This window comes from Zalophus californianus, chromosome 10 (assembly GCF_009762305.2).
Source record: "Zalophus californianus isolate mZalCal1 chromosome 10, mZalCal1.pri.v2, whole genome shotgun sequence".
In the NCBI taxonomy this organism is placed as follows: Eukaryota; Metazoa; Chordata; class Mammalia; order Carnivora; family Otariidae; genus Zalophus; species Zalophus californianus.
In genome coordinates this window covers 13,504,654-13,523,562 of record NC_045604.1, presented here as the reverse complement: position 1 = coordinate 13,523,562, position 18,909 = coordinate 13,504,654, and positions in this window count along the sequence as shown.

Genomic DNA, 18,909 nt, shown 5'->3' with positions numbered 1-18,909 from the left:
TTATTTCAGAAGTACAGATCTGTGATTCAACAGTCTTGCACAATTCACAGCGCTCACCATAGCTAGTATCCAAAATCTATAAAGAACTTATCAAACTTAACACCCAAAGAACAAATAATCCAATCAAGAAATGGGCAGACGACACGAACAGACATTTTTCCAAAGAAGACATCCAAATAGCCAACAGACACATGAAAAAGTGCTCAACATCGCTCGGCATCAGGGAAATCCAAATCAAAACCTCAAGGAGATACCACCTCACACCAGTCAGAATGGCTAAAATTAACAAGTCAGGAAACGACAGATGTTGGCGGGGATGCAGAGAAAGGGGAACCCTCCTACACTGTTGGTGGGAATGTAAACTGGTGCAACCACTCTGGAAAACAGTATGGAGGTTCCTCAAACAGTTGAAAATAGAGCTACCATACGATCCAGCAATTGCACTACTGGGTATTTACCCCAAAGATACAAATGTAGGGATCCAAAGGGGTACATGCACCCCAATGTTTATAGCAGCAATGTCCACAATAGCCAAACTGTGGAAAGAGCCAAAATGTCCATCGATAGAGGGGTTTTCTTAACACCTCTTGTGGTCACACATGGAACTGGCCAGTCACACACGGAACCCCCTAAGCATACACCATGAGCACACACAACAATACCACCCCCGCACATGCCAATGCAAAAATACAAACACACACTTCATTCATTCATTCATTCAACTAATACTTATTTAATTTGTAAGGCATTTCAGTCACACGGGACATTGGAAGATCCGTGTTCCTTAAGTGAAGATTTAGTACTCTCAGTTCTCATGACTATGATTAGTAGCAGTGATTTCTGATATTTCCTTTTTTTTAAAAGATTTTATTTATTTATCCATGAGAGAGAAAGAGATCATAAGCAGGGGGGAAGGGGTAGAGGGAGAAGCAGATTATCCGCTGAGCAGGGAGCCCGATGTGGGACTTGATCCCAGGACCCTGGGGTCATGACCTGAGCCAAAGGCAGACTAAGCCTTAACTTAGTCTTAAGACTAACTGACTAAGCCACCCAGGCACTCGGTTTCTGATATTTCTAAGATACTGCTCATCTAAAAGTGTCATGGAGACTTTCTGTTCCTGTCAAGAGGTTTCTCCACTCCCTCAAATCCAATCCTGAGTATGCCAAAAGTGCGAGAAAGAGGTGAAGTTGATCAGTCTGAGAAAATAATACCATGATTTTGAGAAACTCCTAGAAAGAGAGAAGATGAATGGATTTTGAAGTAGGACAGAACAGTGGTTCAGAGAAGATGAATGAGTATGCTCTGTACTCACTACAGCGTTTCTCTGTCAGGACCACTGTCCATTCAATCATCACTACAAAGTGTGGTTCTATGCTGGGTCTGCCCAGACTGGAGGGTAGCATGCTAGTGCATCTAGAGGTGCGTGAGGTGGGAAGCTAATGGTTGCAGGAGGATTAGCTAGAACATTTCTCCCTCCTCCCTCCTTATTTCATGAACTCAGTTATCACAATCAAGGAAAAGACCTCTTACATAAGAATGGTACTAAGGGTGAAGGAACAGGATGTTTTATTGAGGGGCAGGATTTACTGGTTGGGAAGATGGCCAACAGGCAATGGTCCAGCCTAGATTTAATACCAATGTTCAGGGCGCCTGGGTGGCTCAGTTGGTTAAGCGACTGCCTTCAGCTCAGGTCATGATCCTGGAGTCCTGGGGTCGTGTCCCGCATCAGGCTCCCTGCTCAGTGGGGAGTCTGCTTCTCCCTCTGGCCCTCCCCCTTCTCATTCTCTCTCTCTGTCATTCTCTCTCTCTCTCTCAAAAGTAAATAACATTTAAAAAAAATACCAATGTTCTCCATTCTAAGGCAAATCTCCCCACCCCCATTAAACGTTTCAGAAGAGACAGAAGTCAGGGCTTAGGGCTTAGTTTCTCTCATTGGGCACCCAATTAACCAGGGTAGTTGATGCTTCCAGAGAAATATGAGCTCTTTTATGAGTTACCTGCTATAAAAAAAAAGTAATAGTTTGAAAAATCTTCTGGAGGACCAGAATGAATGTATTAGATAGAAAACTAAACCAAGCATAATAACTATGCTCAAAAAGATATGGAAAGATACAATAATTTGAAATAGGGACAACAAGTTTTAAAAAAGAGCTATTTGAGTATTGCCAGAACTTGGAAGGAACCAAGATGTTTTTCAGTAAGTGAATGGATAAATAAATGTGGTATATCCAGACAATGGAATATTATTCAGTGCTAAAAAGAAATGAGTTATCAAGCCACAAAAAGACATGGAGGAACTTTAAATGCATATTACTAAGTGAAAAAGCCAATTCGAAAAGGCTACATACCATATGGTTCCAACTATTTGACATTCTGGAAAAGGCAAAACTATGGAGACAGTAAAAAGATCAGTGGTTGCTAGGGGTTATGGTGAGGGGGGAAAAACACAAAGTAAAAAAAATTAAAACTTACTGAATCAAAATAAGATCACATAGGAACAAGAATCAGATCAAGCAGCAGACTTTTACTGATTTACAGATTTTCCTTTACAACATTTGAGGTAAAAAGATAGTAAATTATCTTTCAAAATGTTTAAGAAAAGTAATTTGAAACTATAATTGTATACACAGAAAAATCTATTTTAAATGCAGACCTGAAATAAAGAGCTTCTAAAACATAGATACAATCGGAGTGTTTCCTGAGCAAAGACCCTCTTTGAGAACACTTTGGAGAAAGTAGTATGATGAAAAAAACAAAAACGTCCAGGGAGATACCACAAGACAAAGCACAAAACTATTAGTAAAGTTAGAATTTCAGAACTGAAATTCTAGGTGAAGAGAATTGAAGGATGTGATATATTGTGCTAAGGTACTTCTTTAGGGAGAAGATATAAATATATTTAACTTTAAGAAATTAGAAAAGAAAATAATCACAACTGTTTTAATATATTTGGAATAACCAAGAAAAGAATTAAAATATTTGAAATGTAATCTTCACACAAAATTAAGAAATTAAATATTTTCAATGAAAAGCAAGAAAGAAGAAAATAGACTATAAAATGTGCAATAAATAGAAAATACTAAATAAGAAAGCAACAATAATATAAGGTTTATTTTAATATATCTAAATAAATTAAACTAATCAAAAGAGAGATTACAATACCTGGAAATTATGTTATCACAGTATTGGATTATAATATTTTCTTTTCTTCTTTTTTAAAGATCTTATTTATTTATTTGAGAAAGAGAGAGAGTGAGAGAGCATGAAAGCAGGATGAGGGGCAGAGGGAGAAGCAGACTCCCTGATGAACAGGGAGCCCGATGCAAGGCTCAATCCTGATCCCGGGACTCCAGGATCTTGATGTGAGCTGAAGGCAGATGCTTAACTGACTGAGCCACCCAGGCGCCCTGGATTATAATATTTGCACTACTAATGATACACTTATAACACAACAATGTAGAAAGACTGGAAATAAAGAAATGAGAAACTATAGTTAGGGGAAAAAGTCAAAAGAAAGCCAGATAACAATTTTAGTATCAGAAAAAAAAAAATTAAGGTGAAAGAATAACAAAGGATAAATAGGAACTACACACAACTAAAAATAATGAGGCTAAATGACCTCAAATGACCAGGGACCATATATATAGCCTCAAAATATATAAAGCAACACCTGGCAGAATTACAGTGAAAACTAAAAAATAAATAAATAATTTTAGTTGGGTATTTAAATATAACCACTTCAGTTTTAAATGATCAGTAAAGGAATATAGATATAGAAAATTTGAATAATGTAAGGGTGCCTGGGTGGCTCAGTCCGTTAAGAGTCTGACTCTTGATTTCGGTTCAGGTCATAACCTCGTGGTCAGTGGATCAAGCCCTGTGTCAGGCTCTGTGCTCAGCAAAGGAGTCTGCTTGAGAGTCTCTCTCTCTCTCCCGCTGTCCCTCTCAAATAAATACCTCTTTAAAAAAAAATGAATGAAATAAAATTTTTTTTTCAAAGGGTTACTAAGGTTTTAGGACATAAATATTAAGTTCTTTCAACCTAACTACTTAATAAACAGACTGCTAAGTATTTTGGGGGCTCTGGAAATGCGTGGAAAATTATGGAGACATTAGGGGTGCTATGGACTGAGAACTTTGATAACCTCTGTCTCTGTAATATATGAAAAAAAAAATTGGACTTTCAGTCCCCCTGAAAAAGTTTCAGGAAATTTCAGGGATCTTTAGACTACACTTTGAGAACAATGTATTAGCTCAATTCTTTGCTTTTTAAGTGTCAAAAGAAATTTTTAAAAGTTATATGAATTACCTGTCATCAAAAAATGGGCAATCTCTCTATCAATGGCTTATTCTGTTGAATGCTTGTCTGCTTGTCCAGGGTCTGGCCACGAGCTGCTGGCTTAAAGTGAATTTGTTCATTGAACAGAATAAGAGATTGAGTATATACTTCGTGCCAAGCTCACTACTCTGTTTTGGAGATTATTATACACAGAAGACTTTTCCTCTGCCTTTAGGTAACTTACAATATCGTGGGATAAGTTGGCGAAAGTATAGATTGCCAACAGTATTTTAAAAGTGTTATCATAGAGGTAAACAGTGTTTTGGAAATACATAAGCAGGTTTACTAACTTAGCTTTGGTGGATTGTGGAAGATTCTCCCAGTGATGATGATGATATGTTGACTCATGTTTCAAAGAACAAAGGGATGTGAGAGAGAGAGAGAGAGAGAAGGATTGTACTGGGTATGAGCCAGGGAACGTGATAAATGCAGCTACAGAGGAAAGCAGGGAAGTACCAGTGCCAAGCTGGGAAGTTAAGACTTCATTAACACGATAATGAGAATTCATTGAACAATTTCAAGGAGAGAACTGACAGATTTGTTGTAAAAACCTTCCTCTGATAGCAATTAAAGAATGGATTAGAAGAGGATAAGCTTAAAAGGAGACCAGTTAGGAGCTGGTTGTAAAATTAAAGTGAGAAATGATGAGCACATGAACTACCTTATGGGGACATTGAAGAAAACATGCCCAGTTAGAGAGACTAAGGAGGTTGCGTTGATTTGGCAGCTAGTGAGTGGAAGGGGGTGAGAGTGGGTAAATGAATGACAAACAAGGGTCATTTTACTTTTTCTTTTTTTAAGAGGGAGGCAGTACAAGTTTGCAGGGGGAAGATAGTAAGTTAATTTCCCATCACCTTGAAGTGTCTGTTGAAAATATTGCAGATAGGTACTTATATCAGAGTAGAGCTAACATTGTTTTAGCAACCATATATGGAAGCATGACCAGGTTCGATGCTTTCCAGTTCATTAAGGAATTATTGCCTAAGTAAGGTAGATATCTGGTATGCCTCCCAACTACTGAGCAAAGAACAGGAAGAGAAACCAATGGGGACTTACTTTTTACAGTAGACCAGAGTTAATATCGATAGTAGGTTCCAACGATGCCCACAGGACTTTCCCATAACACCTATGTTGGAGACCTTTGTCTGATTTTTAGCACAGTACCAAAGAAAGGAGTCTGATCATGTGGCTATTTATTTTCTTATTGCAATTGTATTCACTTCTCAGTTCGTAACAGAGAAAAGGCAACATGGTTTTGCTTAGTTTTGCAAAATAAAATTTGCATTGATTTAGCCCCAATTGAAAGTGTCAGTAGATTCTATGAAGTAGAGAACTTCTCCAGCGCTTGGGGCTCTGTTTCCTTTCCTAGAAGGGATTATGTGCAGCTTATCACTCTTCCTTCCCATGCAGGGTCCCCTCTTCCAGGAGAGGCTCTGTGTATCATCAGTGGGGCAGAAGGCAGGTTATTATACCTGGGCAACTCAGACAAAGAAGCGTTGACAACTGAGGGGCAGACACTTGATCATTCAGCATGTGAGCTGAACAATCTCCTCACCCTTAGGCTGAACCCACACTGCCCAATATGACTCCAAGGTAGCCAATCACATTCATCTTTGTAAACAGCCTGGGGCTCTCTAATTTGAACTGATCCTTGAGCCAAAGATCCAGGTCATTTGCAGAGATCTTGGCAAATAGGAACCCCAGCTGTCAACAAGCAGAAGCAGGGCGTTGACATGAACACATTTAGTGAGGTGAACTTGGGGAAGTCTATTTTCTAAATCCTACATCAAAACCTCTGACATTCTTCACTTGATTCTTAATGGTGCTTTAGACAGAATCTGGCTCTTTCAAGGACAGACTTACCCAAAGAGTAAAACATCTTTGTCTTGCACTCCATTGATTAGAAATTCAGAAAAGAGAGCAACAGAGATTTACTTCTGTAGAATCTAAAAAAAAAAAAAAAAAAAAAAAAAAAAAATACTTTGCTAAAAAGAGTCATGTAGTAAAATAAAAAGACCATTAGACTTAAAATCAGAAGACAGAGGCTCTGGTGCACATTCCCAACCACCTGCCTCTGCAACAGGATAGCTTTATGAGCTATTATATTTTATTGACTTCATAGTCTTCCTTGTCTCCACTTTCCAAGCTGATCCCTGGACCTTTTTTAGCTCCTTGCCTCCAGGATTTTTGCAGGACTGAAAGCAGGAGCCAGGGGCACCTGGGTGGCTCAGTTGTTAAGCGTCTGCCTTAGGCTCAGGTCATGATCCCAGGGTCCTGGGATGGAGCCCCGCATGGGGCTCCCTGCTCCTGGCTCCCTGCTCGGTGGGAAGCCTGCTTCTCTCTCTCTCCCCCACTCCCCCTGCTTGTGTTCCTGCTCTCGCTGTGTCTCTCTCTCTCTCTGTCAAATAAATAAAACCTTAAAAAAAAAAAGAAAGCAAGAGCCATATGAAGTCAATGGCACCTCCCATCTTTTGTAAAAGCTCACACTGATGGAAGAAAGGTTAGTCAAAACTTCTAGAATGCTTATGTTTTGCCTTAACAGTTAACAAACAATCTACCTTCTTTATTTAAAAGAAATAAAACAACAGATTTAGTAAACAATAACCATGTAGCAGTGAGACTGACCATCAAGTTGGAAGATTCCTTAGCATCATAGAATGTCAGAAGTTACCACTATCACTCCCACAACTTGTTCTTGATAACCATGAAACTGGTGACTGGACACTGGAACACTGACCATTGATCACCACATCAATGGCCTCTTGAAAGACATGAAGCTAGGGCCTGGACCCTGGACCCCTGCTGCAGAAAGTACCCACATCTCCATGATGGTGTTTGCTAGCAGAAATCAATGCAGGTAGCAAGAACATGCCATTGGCCTCATTCCTGCATGCCAGATTTTATGTCCATGCAACCTATTGGTGGAAGCAAATCTGCAGCTTGCCTTCTAGGTGCAAGTGAGTCTGGGCCATGTTACTTCTAGTATTGTAGCTTTTAAAGTACGTGAAGACCAACTAGAAGGGGTAGAAATGGATGCTAATGACCACCATAATATTCAACTGCCACCTAGATGTCTACCTCAGACAACATTATCAATCCAAACTCATTATCTTTCTTTTCAAATATGGTCTTCCTCCTGTGTTCTATCTCCCTCCGTGGCACTAATTACATCCAGTTTTTAAGTCAAAAAACTAAGTTATGTTTGACTTCTCCTCTCTCTCTTTCCATATCATCTAGTATGACACAAAATCTTCCTAAGTCTTTCTCACATGTGCCCCTTCTGTTTATTCACATGGCCACTCTTAGATTTCATGTCCTCATCATTTTTCTCCTTGACGATTCCAATAATCTTTCTTACTTTAGTGTGCTTCCCTTCCATGGGCCATCCAATCTCTCTGAATAGCCAAGGAATCTCTCTGAAGGCAAATGGGGGGAGGTCAGTCTTTCCTTCTATTCAGACCTTCAAATGATTGGATCAGGCCCATCTACATTATGGAGGGCAACTGAAGCCCATTAATTAATTAATGAATTAAGAGAGAGGCAGTGTGTACGTGTGTGAGCTGGGCAGGGGGGAGGGGCAGAGGGAGAGGGAGAGAGAGAACCTTAAGCAGGCTCCACACCCAGTGCAGAGCCTGACGCGGGGCTTGATATCAGGACCCTGAGATCATGACCTAAGCTGAAATCAAGAGTCAGACGCCCAACTGAGTGAGCCACCCAGGTGCCCCAAAGAGCACCAGTTTAAATGTACACTTGATCGTAGAGTTTACTTAGTGAAATAAACCAGAAGGACAAAAATTAAAAACACCACTTACATGGGTAGTGAAACTCATAGAAGGAAAGAGTAGAATGGTGGTTGCTAGGAGCTAGCAGAGGAGGAAATGGTGAGTTATTAGTCAAAGGTTACTAAATTTCAGTTTTATGAGATGAATAAGTCCTAAAGATGTGTACAGCACAGTGCCTATTATTAACAATTTTGTATTGTATACTTAAAGTTTTGCCAAGGGTATCTTATGTTAAGTATTCTTATCACAAAAATAAAGTAGATAAAGAGGGTAGGAGGAAACTTTTGGAGGTGATGGATATGTTTCTAGATTGTGGTGATGGTTTCATACATGTATACTTATCTCCAAACTCATTAGGTTCTATTCATTAAACATGTACAGCTTTTTGTATGTAAATCATACTTCAATAAAGTGGTTTAAACAAAACCCATAAATCTCAATAAAAAACATCCCTCATAAAAATATTCAGAATAATATTTGGCCAAATGATATTTGACCACTATAACCCACCCAAGTTGACACACAAAACCAACCCTCATAGGAATAAAGCTGGACTCAAAGTTAGAAGGCCCAATCGTGAATGCCATGCTTGGGAATCTGGAGATTAGATGGAATCATCAAAGAGTAGTAAGCAGGGGCACCAGGGCGGCTCAGTTGGTTGAGCATCCAACTCTCGATTTTAGTTCAGATCATGATCTCAGGGTTGTGAGATCCAGCCTCACCTCAGGCTCTGTGCTCTGTGGGCAGTCTGCTCGGTATTCTCTCTCCCTCTCCTTCTGCCTCTCCTCCCTGTATATGTGCATGCTCTCTCTCTCTCTAAAATAAATAAATAAATCTTTTAAAAAGTTCAAAATAAATAAATAAATAAATAAATAAATAAGAGTTGTAAGCAGTCACTTGAACAGATCCATGCTTAACAAAATAGCTCTGCTAGGAGAGTAGACAATAGAATGGAGTGATGACCAGGGGGAATGGAGAAAGTTGTGGAGAAGGAGAGAAAAAAATTGGGAACTGGTGAATTAAAGGCAGGAAACTCTTGTAGCAATACAAGTAAAGAATCATGATGTCCACATAGCTTTGGGTATCAGCCTGTAATGTGTTTTTGCCATTGTCCACCTGAAAAAATCCTCTTTGTCTATTGAAACCTACTTGTGGTAAGCAGAATGCCAAGGTGATTCCAAGAAATCACACCTTTATATAATCCCTTGCCTTTATGTGTGGTAGGACCTGTGATTATAGTGGAATATTATTCCTGTAATTAGAATATTTTATATGGCTAAGATGAAGGGATTTTATAGATGCAACCAAAGTCCTTAATCAGCTGACTGTTAATGAAAAGTTAATGGTAGGGGAGATTTTCCTGGGTGGGCCTCATCTAATCAGGTGAGGCCTTTAACAAAAAGTCTAATAAGTGTCCGAGATGAAAAAAGGAGTAGCAAATGTTCTCCACTTGGCCTTAAAGAAGCAGACTGTTGTGAAGAGGGCCATGTGGCAAGGAACAGCAAGCACCTCTAGTAGCTGAGGGTCTTAGTCTTCTAATCAATTCTGCCGATAAAGTCTCAGATGAAGTTTCTGCCCTGACCTTGACTTTAGCCTTGTGAAACCCTGAACAGAGGGCCCAGTTGGACCATCCCTTGACTTGCTTCTGACCTCTAGAACTGTGAGATAAAAAATGTGTATTGTTCTAAGCCCCTAAGTCTGGGGCACTTTGTCATGCAGTATGAGAAAAATCATACATCATCAGCTTATAAAATTCATTTCTCTTGAGAGGTTTCCATTAATTTACTTTTCCCCCTAAAAGGCATAATCATCCTTCTATACCACTGCTATCTATTATGCATATTGATATTGCTGCATTTATATTGTGTTATCATGTATGTTTCTATTTCTTTATATTTTCCACCAGTCCAAAGAGGGCAAAGACGATCTTCTCTGTCTATCTGGATCCACAGCAGAGTGAGTGAAACACAGATGGTGCTCAACAAATTAAGGACTTAAATTCATAATGACTTCAATAAATATTCCTTAAATAAAACAGACAATGGAATCAAATCAAGTGGTGGTTTTGTCTTTGGCATTTTTGGCAGCTCTCTCAAACTCTACGGGTAAGAGCTGGATGAGGAGCACCACAAGACCAACTCTGACAGTTTTAGAAACTTGTAGACTTTTTTTTAAAACAACAACAGCAAAAAACTTTCTGGAAGGACCTACCTGTAATCCCTCACTGAGTCAGAGATTGATTCAGTCACTTCTTAAAATCCTTCTATTGCCACAAGGCACAATTTCCTAAGAATATAAATAAGATAACAGAAAATAGCTTCTTAAGCTAGGAATGCAAGCTTCCTCACATTTGGTAGCAGTTTATAGAGACATTTCCCCTTTTGAATGAGATGAGAGAGGTGGTGATAGGGACGGTGTCTGAGCAGAGTCTGGAAGAATGTGAGTAGTTGGATTTGATCCGAACAACAGATAGATGTTTGCATTCAACATTTGGACTAGGAAATGAGAGGTGTAAGCACCGACTGCCAAAAGCCATCGTCTGGGGTCTGGAACTTTTACAAGCTCCTTCAGATATCATTCAAAACTATTTTAGCTCTATGAAGGCAGGTCAAGATGGATATATGCAGTGTGCTGGTTCTCAAGTCAAATGGCGGTAAAAGGTGATTGGGTCATCCTCTCAACTCACACTACTTCTAAGAGTGGTAATGGAATAACAATGATGTCCCTGACACTGAAGGGAAAGGAGAATTGGCCCATAAAGGAGTTAAATGCAAAACAAACAAACAAACAAACAAAAACTATTCAGATTTTATAATCTCCCCACTGCACTGTCTTGCCTATTGAAACCGCAAATACGAAGAGGGAAAACGTTTCTGTATTATACCCAGTGGCCAGATGTGTGAGTAAATGGATCTGGGGACATTTACACATCCAGTCAGGCTGGTGTTTAAATTCTCTAGAAGCTCTAGGAGAGCAGTACTCTTGTTTATATGCATTGCCCTGAGTCCCCAGTACCAGGTTTAATGCTTGGCAAAAAATGGGCACCCAACAAATTAATGACTGGCTGACTTTCTGGGGAAATATATCCTAAAACAGAAAATAATAGCAAACTCTTAACCAAATGAAATTACTAAAACCTACAGCTGGCAAACCTCTTCTCCCTCCCCTTTTCAGGAGATTAATTATAGTACTTAACATTTATAAAGCATTTCTGACACATCAAAATGGTCAGAGGGGAATTTGTACTGAAAATCTAATCCATTATTATTAATAAATTGCCTTGTGGTCCCAACTGTTCCCCTGGGATTCGGGGATGGGCGAGAAAGGAAAACTCACTTTCAATGTTTTTCTCAATGTCTTAATTTGGGAAAACTCGGAGGTTTTTTCAGTGGTTCATTCTGAGGTCTGGGCAAAGGTTCAAGCCCATTCCTGAGTTATCTAAACTGATTCATCCTCCCCCTGTCCAAAGCCAACAACTGCGAAGGTTTGCAGCAGCGCTCTGCCCGAACTGTACTTAGTGCTGAGAGGTTTTTAATCTTTTTCTTGTTGGTCTCCTTATCTTCTGGTGCTTCTCTGTCTCATCCCCTTTTCCAGAGGCTCCCAACATAATCAGCATCTCCTGCAGCTGATGACAGACACAAGAAGCAGATGAACTAAAAGGTTAATGGAAGGGGAATGGTAAGTCCAGCCTGATACAGAGGAAGAAAAGGCAACTCGAAGTTTAGCTGGGTTACACGCAAGCAGAGATAGCTAGAAAGGGCTTCAAAGAGCTCAGGAACAGGGTCAGAAAAAGGCACTTGATGGGTCAGCTGGTCATTCTCCATGCCCAAAGAAATGTTACCATCTCAGCAAGTGAAAAAAAAAGTATATATTTATATTTCCAAAAGAGCTATTGGGTCTTTCTTTTGGCCGATGTTTCCAGTAGTTTGTCAGCTCCTTCAGTTAGAAAAATTTTCCAAGTTGTGATGATCATTTGTTAGTTTCCTGCCCAGCATCCAATCTCTCTTATTCTGATAAGAGCACCCATAGTTGATTTCGGAGAATGATTTCTCTGCCATTGCATGCTGTTTTAGTAAGAGTGTCAATCAGAATATTTAGGGACAAGCACGTGACCTATGTTGATCGGATTAGACTCTTTTGGGGCTTGGAGGAAGAAGGAAAACAAATATCAAAAAAAAAAAAAATGATTAGAGCTATCTCAACCTCTGGTTGTACCCAGCAAAGATTAGCAGTAAATTTTGCCATGTAGAAAGATTCTCAGTGTTGCCCTGATTTTTGGCCTTACTGATTTTGTTTTTATGGTTTTCTCTCCAGGTATGTGCCCTACTTCCTATCCTTCCAACAAATTCCCTTTTGCTTGAGTTAGACAGAATTAGACCCTGTTCCTTGCCACCAAAAATCCCTAACAGATAAACATGTATCCATCTTATTCTTGTTATTTGATAATCTTGCAAAGAAATATGTGGTGACTGATAACACAGGTGTAAGATAAGGTGTCAGACAACAGGGTGGAGCAGATAGAAGAGTACTAAACTAAGGAATATCCTGGTGGCTCAAACTCTATTTACTGACACAGTCCTGTACCATTACGAAATGTTCAAGATGGCACGATTACAGCAGCGAAAACACTTCTGTCCTACATGTGTATTACTTGTGGTTCTAGTCAGTAAGTTGGGTTCTCTATAGATCAGTATTAAATGTAATTCTAGTACCAAGCCTCTTTCTAGGGGAAAAACAAGCTTACTTCTGAAAGGATAAGGAGTTCAAAATTTTTCATTGAGATACAAGTTCTAGTTGCAATGCACATTGATTTTATGCCTAGGTCTCCAACTACTCAATCTTGTCATCTCCCATAAGAAAACTGGGGGTGAAAAATAAGGATATTGGATACTGTGCGAGGGATCTGTGGGGACTATGATGTCCTAGAAGGACTTTGCAGTCAAGGTGGGACTTGATTTGCACTTGAATGATAAATAGCATTTGGAAAGAAAGAAGTAGGAAAGCCTTCCAGGTTTTGATGGGGTGAGGGAAAGCATTTAGGTAGAAAAATACAAGTCTCACCTGGAGGACGGTGGATAGGTCAGTGAGAGAGAAGGGGGCAGGTAGAGGAATTATAAAAGGAAAGGCAGAAAAGTATGCCCAGATTGGACTGTGGAGGACCAGGAAGGTCAGGCTAAGGGGGCTGGGTTTCATCAACAAGGCTCTTGAAAGTTCTTTGAGTACAGAGGAAGGGGATGGAATGATGCTTAGAAAGGTCTATCAGGTGTGACATATAGGAAAGAAAAGCTTGGAGAAACTAAAGGTAGAGGCAGTTGAGAATTGCAGATAGAAGGTAAAGGTTTGGAGGAAAAAATATGACCCCAAAATAAAACTTTTGATTGGCATTTGTTTTGTTACCAAATTCCTGACGTCAATTGTTTTTCTAATGACTCTCCCATTTCTTCTTGAAACAAAAACTGGGAAATTACAGTTAATTGAGGATTCTAGTGCGTTAGGATCCAAATAATCAAAATTTCACTTTACCTTAATTGTTTGGCCTCTTTTGAGGCATAGATAGACCCCAGGTGCTATAGTAAATGCCAAGCTAGCCCCATGGAGAAATTCCTGCCATTTACACTGAGGATTGGGGATTCACCTTTTGCTATTCTTCATTAATCTTTTCTTCCAAAACCCAGAAGGATATTCAGTAAAATTACTAAATCTCTTCAGCCACTTAGTTTTCTTAGTCAGGTAACAGAAACTCAGGCCAACCATTCTTACTAGCCGTTACTCTCCCAGTGAATAGTAAAATAAGTTTTGTCTTGTACGTGACCCTCAATCCATCATACTAACGAGAGCACTAAGCTGAGAAGAATACTAATGGTGTGTCTGGGCTCAGTGGGAAAGAGCCACATCTGATTAGGAGCAATGTCCACCATAAATAAAAGATGGAGTCACTCTGACTTGAAGACTCTTGTTAGTTTAACAGAATTGCACTTACACTAAGTAAAACACGACTTTCTTCACAATGTGGATAGTAGGTCCTAGGAAATACTAGGGGCCCTAGTGTTCCTGAGTACCCACTCAAGTATTCCTGGGAAAACTTACAGTTGAACTAATTTATCTAAAGCACACAAAACTTGTATTCTTCTCTGCTATGTGCATAGGGTGGGAGAAAAGATCCTTGGGTCTGAGGAGGAAGACAGAATATTTATCCTAGAGACTGAAATGGAGTTTGAATTACTTTGTAAACCAATTTTTAGTATGAAAAATAGACCAAAAAATAGACACTATTTTGCAGGCAATTTTTTAACTTAAAAATTAATTTATGTTAACATTTTACAGAATTATAACAATTAAGTTTCATTTAGTTATTAAAATAATTAAATGATAGGCAATTGAGACTGTCCATGGAAATCAAAACATCTGTTAAACAAATGACAAAGACAAACAAGATTTATTTGACAAATATAAGAGATCATATTATTATCTGACTTGGATTTCTAAGGCATATAATGATTTTCCAGCCCATTATTTGTTATTTTCATGGATAATCTTGTTCCTACTTTAGAATTCTGAGACTAGCAAGTAAAGCCTAAACGAAATTGCATGTGGCCAGATGGAAGTATTCAACAATACAAATGTCTTTAACTTCATCAAATGCAATATTGTAAACCTTTGTAAAAAAGGCTGATTGGAATTGGAGATTCATATTATGAAAAGTACAAATTGTTACAAAGAGAACATTTTCATCTTTGAAGATTAAGTTACAGTCAAATGATTATTTGTTTGTTACAGGCTTTGGAAGGAGGGAGAGACATAAGAAGAACATGGTGCACATTGGAATCAATCAGAAATAAGGGAAAAAATGACCTTTACAAAGATAAAATAATCCTTTGTAAATTCTGGTTCAAGTTACAGATATCTGATTAATAAAGAACACATGGACATCCTAATAGTTCAACCACAGCAGGTAATTCAACCATGAGTCACAGATATTGTCATTGTAGTAATGCAGTTTTTTTTTTTTTTTAGCAGTCCACTCCATAAGCAACACTGAATTTGGAAAGGTTCATCACAATCATGTGAAATAATAAAATATTTCACAAATTTCATTATCATCAGCATCAGCATCAAGAAACATTTATTGAACACCTATAATGGGTAAAAAATCTCCACTTAAATACAGATAAACAAGAGCCTACACACACACACACACACACACACACACATTTTTATGTATATATATATATATATATATATATATATATATATACATAATGCCTTGTTAATATAAGGGCAAACATGTTTTTAATGTTTGGATATAGGAAGAAGGGGAGCAACACCATAACATCCAAACCAAGATTAATCCAACAGAAGGTTCACAGAAATGCTTCTTTTTTTTTTTTAAGATTTTATTTATTTATTTGAGAGAGAGAGAATGAGAGATAGAGAGCACAAGAGGGAAGAGGGTCAGAGGGAGAAGCAGACTCCCCGCCGAGCAGGGAGCTGGATGTGGGAGTTGATCCCGGGACTCCAGGATCATGACCTGAGCCGAAGGCAGTCGCTTAACCAACTGAGCCACCCAGGCGCCCCAAATGAAATGCTTCTTTTAAAATGATGTATACTCTTCAGTCATGTTAAGGGCAGTCAGAATATTTCTTTTCTATGGTACAGTGGTTGGTCCACTTGGTTTTGTTACTGGAACACAGCCAGGATTCCATGCCCCCCACCCTCTTCCTCCTCTTCCCCCTGCCCAGCTGGTGTCTGGGTGTGGGGCTGAGAAGAGGCTATTGCACAATGCTGCACAGCAAGAAAGGGCCAGGCTCCGGCAACAGGGCCCCCAGAGATCCAATCCAGCTGCTGTAAAAGGAATCTCATGGTATGTCCCCACCCTGTCCCTGACGAAATCACAAGTGATCTTGGAAAATTTACAAGACCACTTGCTGATTTGTACAGACATATCGAATGCAAGCAGCCCAGCCTGCAGCAAAAAGAGGGAACCAGGAGCTCTTAGGACCAACTTCACTCTTCCCGTGTTCCATGATCCCGGGCAAGGTGTGAAACCCCTTCCATTCTTTCGTCACTCAAAAGTGGACACAAAAATAATTACTCTCATTTCTAGAGACTATTGTGAGAACACTCCAGGAATATGAAGGTGGTAAGAAAACGTTGAATATTATGGTGAAAGAAAAATGAGAAAAATTAAAAATGATGAATATCTCATATAGATTTAAAATACCAGGAAACTTTATAAGTAAAGTTTAATAGGATGAATGTGGTACCAGAAATGGGACAAGGTAAAATGAAAAATTCTGTACTATTCTTGTGGCAACTAAGTAAATAAGCATCCAATGTGTGTATGTGTGTGTTTTGGGAAATTTCAGATCACAGTCTCATGCATCTCTCATTTGACCAACAGCAGCTATGTGAGGTAAGCAGGGAAGCTGATGCAGTCACCACCTTGTAAATGAAAATACTGAGGTGCAGAGGGTCTTGGTGATGTGGCACAGCACAGTAATACCAGGCTTAGAATTAAAAGTATTAAAGGTGTTACTGGGAAATCTATGTCAAGAATAGATTTTTATCCTGAGGAATATTCTTGAAGAATCTACCTGCATTTCACTCACTGAAAGTGAGACAGAGCAAGAAGGCTTACTTTAGAATTGCTCATTGTTTCTTGCAATGCTTATTAGATTGTACATGTCTGCAAACATGGACTATATACAGGCATTTACTGAAAAAGAACCGCAGCAACATAAATTACAAACCTAATGCTAATGTTTTATGTAAATCATCAAGATGCTATGTGTTTCCTCTAGGAGAGTTAAGATTAGGTGAAAATGAACCTGTGGCTCACAGGAAGCTAAGGTGAAACATCTTTCCATTGAAGGCATTATTTTTCCTTGGCCTTAGTCTCCCAACCCCAATATTTTACTTTAAAATAATTTTCCAATGTATAGAGATGTAGAAAGAAAAGTACCATGATAGCCACTACTCATTTGTTGAACTATTTGTTTGCACAGATAATTTTATGGTTTTACTTTTTTTAAAAAGATTTTATTTATTTATTTGACAGACACAGAGAGACACTGAGAGAGGGAACACAAGCAGGGGGAGTGGGAGAGGGGAAAGCAGGCTTCCTGCTGAGCAGGGAGCCCAATGTGGGGCTCGATCCCAGGACCCTGGGATCATGACCTGAGCCAAAGGCAGACGCTTAATGACTGAGCCACCCAGGCGCTCCTATAAGGTTTTACTTTTAAACATGTCACCTTGTCTCTCCAAAAGAGAAGACACTTTCCTATCTAACTGCCAAACCCTTTTCACATCTCTAAGAAAACTAACCATATTTCCTTGATATCATCCAATGTTTACTCCATATTCAAAATTTTCAAATTGTCAACACAATATTGTTTGTAGTTTTCTTTTCTTTTTCCTTTTCTGAAACACAATCCAGTCAAACCTCACACATTGGATTTGGGTATTATGTTTCTTTAGCTCTTCTTTTCTTAAAGATTTTATTTATTTATTGAGAGAGAGAGAGAAAGAGAAAGAGTGCACACGCATGCACAAGTGTGGGGAGGAGCAGAGGGAGAGAGAGAATCTCAAGCACACTCCATGCTGGGCGTGGAGCCCAATGCCAAGCTCAGTCTCATGACCCTGAGATCACAACCGGAGCCAAAATCAGGAGTCGACACTAAACCAACTGAGCCACCCAGGTGCCCTTCTTTAGCTCTTTTATATTAGAACAGTCCCCCTACCTTTTCTTCCCCTTAACTTTGACTTTTTGAAAAGACGAGGTCAATGTTCTTGTAGACTGTCCCACATTCTAGATTTGTCTCCTTGCTCCTTGTGGTGAGGTTTAACTTGTGACTATCCCCTGCAGTTCCATTAATTGAATGGTAGATACAAGGACTTGTTGAGGTTTTTGGCAAAAATATTCCACCTATGATGCTGTGTATTCTATATTGTACAATGTCAAGGGGTCCTGCTATTAATGATACTAAAGTTGATCACATGATCTAATAGGACCATGAGATATTCCTATAATAAAGGCATATTTTTCCTTTTCGACGGGCAAGTCATGTATGGAATGACATTGGGCATCATGAGGATGTTTTGTTCCCCGGAGTATTCAGTCAAATAGTTTTAGTAGCCCTTCTTGATCCTTGCACAATGGTGATTTTCTAATTCTATCATTCCACTTACATTTATAAGCTCACATTCCTCTTTTTTTCACATTATTCTTTATAAAGAAACACTTCCTTCCAGCTACTGTAAATAAGCTTCATGTTATAAAAACAGAACAGAGCAAATGCTTAATTCTTTCCTTTAATTGTTGATTTTCAGGAAGTAGTATACAGCATAATAACAAAACGTTAAAAGTTAAAAAACACCCCTTTAAAATGTTCAGAAATCCTGAGTTTTTTAATAATCTGCAATTAGGTCAAACCAGCAGTATCACTAGGGGCATAATCTGCTCTGTTGCAGATTTATAAGAGCCAGGTAGAGGATGCCCACTGACTACAATCTACTTGCTCTAGAGTCTGTTTGGATCTATTCAGGAAGATATGAAGATGAGGGGAGGTCTAAGATTATGGTTAAGAATGCTGAGGATAAGACTGTTTAGACATTATAGGGAAGTTTGGCCAAAAGTCATTGACAGGAGTTTAACTGTATCAGGTGGCAAGGAAGCTTACTAAGCAGCTGGGTATTGGGGAAGGGACTGGAGAAATAGTACTGTGATGGGAGAAGAAAGGAAGTGACTTGAACCTTTTGACTTTTTCCACTGGACTCGGTCCTCACCA